This window comes from Rhipicephalus sanguineus, chromosome 2, assembly GCF_013339695.2.
Source record: "Rhipicephalus sanguineus isolate Rsan-2018 chromosome 2, BIME_Rsan_1.4, whole genome shotgun sequence".
Lineage (NCBI taxonomy): Eukaryota > Metazoa > Arthropoda > Arachnida > Ixodida > Ixodidae > Rhipicephalus > Rhipicephalus sanguineus.
In genome coordinates, this window is record NC_051177.1 from 92,440,155 (window position 1) to 92,446,682 (window position 6,528).

Here is a 6,528-nt window from a genome sequence, read left to right on the forward strand (position 1 = left end):
TTAAAATATGGGCACATGTGAGTGACTTGCATACACAAGGACTACTGTTGAACTCTGAAGGCACTGTGAAATCTGCTCGTCCTATCAGAGATTGGTCTTATCAGATGCGATGCACAGAACTGAAGTGCCTGCTTTTCATAGTATACGCCCAAACACGAACGACACAAGACACATTGTGCGTAAGTGATGTACTACTGCTTAGACTAAGAAATTTCTACTTGCTGTTGTTGCGCTAATGTGTACGCTGTCGCAAAATCAGATATTTCACCTAGATCGCTGAAAAGTTATCGCCTGACCTCTGCTTCTGTGATAGCGCCGCTTAGCAGGAGGCCATCCTGGAGTGGGCTGAGAGGGTAGAGGAGGCCTACTTCAAGTAGTTCCTCGCCCCTACCCTACGTATAATTGCCCCCTTCTTTTTAAACAGGGATAAATAAAGTTGTTCATTCATTCATTAAGTTCTCTCATGTTGATAAATATGCTGAGCAGCGCGAAACACGACAGAGCGACACGGAATAGGCAAAGACGAGCGCTTATTTCCCTCTGTTTTATTTCGCGCTGCACCACCGTAACATTATCGAAGACCAGCTAGTCCACATGTGTTTAGATTAACAAGTGAACCATTCAGCGTACTATGTATTAACTATGGGAGACCTGAATGCAGCTGTCCTGCGCAATCTGTCTCTTTCACGATGCCACGATGCCTGCGGCGCATGCGCCCTTCCCCTAGCGGAAAAAGCGTCAAACGCCCCTTGATCACGAAGGCTTTCGTACTAGCAATACCGATTGTCCCGGCCCCTACCAAACACTACTAAAACGGCAGAGGGCAGCGCAGGAAAGTGAAAAAAGCTGGATTGGATACTGAAATGTACTGTAGGACAACTGTGTTTAGAACAATTTATTAACGATTTAGGGTGCTATATGCACCCTATTATGCTTCGGAAGTAAGCTACCCCAGTCTCTTTTATATGAAACTAGGCAAGAACGGTAAATATGCGCCAAAATATCCAGAATATTATCAGCTATGTCGTGTGTGAAGCTGGTCGTTGTAGCTCTTGAACCGTGCATGCCCTAATCAGAAGCCTACAGTTGCAAATCGAAAATTTTTATATTTGTCGCATCATTTCTACATCATCCTCGACGCTGGCGCAGCTTTTTTTATCCCAATTAATACCAGTTGCTTCTCCAATAACCAAGCAATTAACTTCTAGGTCTGCTTTTCTGGGCTTCTGGCGTAGCCACTGTGGCACGCGTCTGGGGCCACTGCTCAAGCTTGTATCAGATGATTATGCTTTCTCTTTTTCCAGCTTTAACTAACAAGGTTGAATGTGGGACGCTTTTCGGGATATTGTGTGTGTGTGCTTTGGCTACTCAGGTTTTTCCTCATTGCCGCATGAATTTGTCCGCGACCGCCGTTGGGCCTTATAGTTTGTTATTACACATTCCCGACACTTCTATGCTGAAATTTAAACAAGTGGGCACTTTGTCGAAACAACGAAGCGTACCACCAGTAAGAGAGTAGCAAGAAATATGGGGGAGTTGGTCGATGTTATTTCAGAACGGAGGGTCATGAATGCTTGTCAGGGTATTATTCCGCCTGGGCATCTCACAAGAACTAGTAGTTCGCATTGAGGCTATCCTTTATTGAACCTGTGAAAAAAACACAAGTGCACGCATTGTTCTTCATTTCTGAAATTTTTAATTATCCGGGCTTGGTCGTCCTGACGAGAGCCTTCCTCATTTCTGTCCCCTCTGTACAAAACAACAGAGAATTTTTGTTTGTATGGCAACGTCATCTGACTGATGAGATTACAGTGCTCGCAGGTAAGGTGGAAAAAGAAGAAATAGAAAGGAAGCATGAAGAGGATTCTGCTGCTTTTCATTATGGCCTCCTTTTCAATGTGCAGTTTCGTCGAAACGCGGCTTGTAATGGTTCTGTCCACATCCTGCAGCCATATCTTGCTGCCCACGCTCATTCGGCCGTATAACCGCTTCGAAACATTTCGCTAACTCCCTTTCCGATCTCGACATATCGCGCGAAGCGAGATCTTATCGATATCAGCCACCAAGACTCGAGCCTGCGACCTCTTTCTGGGTGAAGTTTGGACTACTACCATCTCGCCAAACCCCAAACCTGAGCAATATCGCGAAACCGGTCTGAACAGTTATTCTTCGCTCGAGCCGCCTAACTGAACTCATTGCAACGAAACCAGCACGCGAAAGCCGGAAGACAAATCATTCCGGGGGCCCGCCGCTCGTGCCTTGCAGAGATAGAGTACTGCAGTGCCAGCGAAGAAGGAAAGGGGCGGGGGTATGGAAATTGCGACCAACTTTTTCTGCGCGCACCGAAAGAACGCGGACAGAAGAAGCTCGCCGAAGCATAGCACCGGCGCTTTTGGAAAGGCTCGCTGTGAAATATATCGGCAGGGGTTAAGCGAGGGGGAAGGCGTGCCAGCTCCGATGTTGTATAGCGTCGGCTGAGCGGTTCACCGCGGTGCCCCATCGCGTTGCGCCGCCCGGAAGTAGCTGGCAAGCAAGAGCGCTCTCGCTAAATCCCGCTCTCCTCAATGCACGGCGTGTGATTGTTGGCCATTATGCGATCGCTCTCTCTCTACTTCCGGTTCTAGTGGCGTCCAGATACGGGAACGGTGGTGCGCCGAAGGTGGGTTCCATGTGGGCGTTGTTCGCGTAGCGCGTTCCGTCCTTGGCTTAAGGCGTCGATGCCCGAGATGGCCTGACGCTGGGGTGTTGCTAACTGATTTGGTGCATGCAAAACTATATCAGATTACCGAAGAATATTTGCTAACACCAGCAACGTAAAAATAGGACGCGCCCCTAACAAATATCCCTATCGCTTACGAAGAAGAGATAGCTAGACCGAGCGGCCGTGGCTCGACCCAGAGTAGAATATTTCCACTATAGTTCTAAATATACGCAAATCCAACACGTATGCTAGCATATATGGGATGCGAAGCTTTCATGAAGCGAATAATATAGTGCTATACAGCTAAGCAGCTATACGCGGCGAGCCGTGGAAATAAAAATTATAGGTGTGACCTTAAGGCACAAGAAGAGAGCAGAGTAGGTCAGGGAACAAACGTGTGTTAACATCTTAGTCGAAATCAAGAAGAAATGGGGCATGGGCAGGGCATGTAGCGAAAAGGCAAGATGACCACTGCCCATAATGAGTAATAGACTGGATTCCAAGAGAAGACAAACACGAGAAGGGGAGGCAGAAAGTTAGGTGGGCAGATGAGATTAAGAAGTTTGAGGGGATAACGTGGCAGCAGAAAGCACAGGACCGGGTTGATTGTAGAAACAAGGGAGTGGTCTTTGCCCTGCTGTGGGCGTAGCCGAACTTATGATGATGATGATGATGATGATGATGATGATGATGATGATGATGATGATGATGATGATGGAGCTTCACGTTGGGTGTCACTGCTACAATACATGCATCATGTACAGTGAGGCGTGTGTTTAATCCCATGTGATGTTAGTTTATTCATGGTAAAATCGCAACGCGCAAAAAGATCAAGGACCTTGTGAAGCTGAGGAACAGGGCGCTCTATTCGTGTCCTTTGCGCGCGCAGCCATTTCAACATAGATGGTCTCTAATCTAACTCACCCAACTTTCAATTCTAGGCTGTTTTTGTTGATTGTTTTACAATAATTCCATTGGGGCAGGTCCAACGAACGAATATATAAAGCTAAGTACGACGAATGGAACTGTCGTTATTTTCATCACACATGCAGCGTGACGTTTACTGCAATGTTTGTATTGATGCACAACACTATAGACTCGCTCTGCTTTGAGTTCGTGCAAGGTTCACTTTCATGCACTACATAGTTCACGGGCTGTTGTGTACTGAAATGTAAGCAGCAGCTTTTGCGGGTATATGCACCGTGTGACGTGGACGCAGAGAGGTCATAAAGTATAGTGCGATGTTCGACGTCATTCCATGGAATAACGGTGAAAAGTGATGAGCCGGTTGAGATGTACGGCACATACGTCAACGCCGTTTAGGGCTTCTGTATCCCGTCAGTTGCAATAGTGCATCACCGAATGTATTCTCTAGAAACAGGCAGGACGCCTGTATAAGCACGGGGATCAGTAAAATCGACGGAGAAGAAAAAAAAAATAAAACGTTAGGCCTGCGCGGAACACGCAGCACAGTCAGAGCGAAAGCTGGAGAGTCGGTCTTTCTAGAGCCCGCTGTACACTCTCTTGAGGTGACCACTGCAAGTACATTTGCAGGGTACCAACGACGCCATAAATCATCACAATTTTGCGGAGTAGCAAAGTACCCACAATGCCATTATTCATCACTCTGCGGAGGAGCAAGGTACTCGTTACGCGTTCTGTAAGGCATTATGTGCACATGGTTGCTGCTGTGGTTAGCTGATGACGATGAAGAATTACGGCCTCCGATTACGGGGAAGCTCTAAACCGCCCACTCTTTACGCAATTCGCGTTGTGCGACGCCTGGTGTTATTTACCATTCTGCCACGCTATATTATACATCTGTTAAGGTTATTCCTTGCCCTGACATGGCACCTATATAGGGTCTTTTTGCGAAGGAGTTTCAAGCACCGGCGTGGCTCCGTGGTATAATACTCGGCTGCCACGCCGAGTGCCTGGGTTTAAATCCCGCTCGAACCCTGGTTTGCTTTGTTTTTTAATTGTGCCCGATGGCTGTTACGGACACCGGCGGTGGCGGACAACCATGCCAACAAGATCGGCTGTTGTGATCTCGTAACAGTTTTCGCTGTAAAAGAGGAAGGTGGCTTTCGCCTTCGAGTCGTCTTACGAAAATGTATGAGGGACAGTGCGACTTTTTACAGCGAAAGCTCTTATGAGACCACAACAACATGACTAGCAGTGGACCCGTTTGCCGTTACCAACAGGCGGAACGTATGGCATATCTTCATCTCGGCGGTTAATGTTGCGCCCTAATGACCAATGGTGCCACGGCGCATGTCATGTATTATTGCGTTAATCGTTCACGAATGAAACAGTCAAACAACACACACATAAACTTTAAGGGCACTTACATGAAGTTCCGAGCCAGTGTTGATTTCTCGGAAGAACATCTTTCTTCAATTTAAGCGAAGGGTTCAATCGAAAAGGGTTAATAGGAATAAAAAATAGAGGTATAAAGTGGTCGGACTAAAGCCAGTATCTTTTTTTTTTCGTTGGTTTTGCAGCAATGTGAGGTCTAAACATGGCTCTCAGTCGCTGTACTTGGCTTCTGTTTACAAATATACCATTTCTCAATAACGATACGCTTAGCACCGGAGTATCAGCCATGGTTATCGTATAGGAAATATCGAAATGAATTGGGACGGAACGTATACACTGCTCGCCCTGTACGTCAGAGCCACATTATTTCCAAAGAACTTATCGGGGCTCATATCCACAAAGCAGTTAGTGCGCTAAAGGGACTCGTAAGAGCACAGGCCTGCGAATTACAATAGCACAGGTGACGTCACAGATGGAACGTGTCCTCGACTTCAAAAAGTCCTTACAGACGAAGAGATTTCTTAATCCTGCCCGCGTCCCAATAGTAATAACGCCCATAGCCAATATTCACACAAAAAAATAACATTTTAAGCTATAAGAATAAATATAAAAAGCTTGGAGGACGCTTGAAGTTCGCCTTCAAGAGTAGAACGCGATAGCGTAATCGGGCCCCGTGCGCATTGCCTTCTCAATGGTTAGCCTGGATTCGGTTCTCGGTGCATGCCTCAATCGTGCCATAAGGAAACGAACGACTGTGCGCGTAACATTGGCCGTTTCAAACTATACTGGAATATCTACTGCAAGTACATCCACTACGCCATAATTCTTCCTTTTGCTAATCAATGAAGGGCCCACAATGCGTCCGTAAGGCAACACGCGAACCTACGCAGCTGCTCACTTTGTTGATGCTTTTGCAGCTGGTGATGATTAAATATGTCTTAGCGCTTTGTAATGAGTGGGCATTTAAAACACCCACTCGTTGCGCAATTCACATGTTTTGACGCCTGGCGCGATTCTACGCTTCTGCCACGCAACATTACATGCGTTAAGGAGACTGCTTCCACTACATGATATTCATATAATCTTCTTTTTTTTTTTTTTTCGAATCAGTTTCGAGCAATAGCGTGGCTCTGTGGTAGAACATCTGCTTGCCACGCGGATGACCTGGGTTCGATTCTCACTCGGACCGAAGTTCATTATTATTTATTTCATTTGCACCTTTCTCAATTTTTCGGTCATGGGCAAGATGATTTCTCGCTCACAACCAACGACACCGACAGTAACGCCGACGTCGACACCGTAATTTCTGCGAAACGAGCTCTTTAACGCTGTCGCGTTAAAAGCTCCTCAGGGTAACCTCGGTCCATCCTGTCAATGAACATATCATTTACGAAGGCATCTAGCCAATGGAATGGAGTTTTCGAGCACGTGAAGATTCGTGAATTCGGTCTCTGTATCGCTGCATTACGGCCAGCTGTGGAGGACGTGGGCAAGATGCCCAGATAACC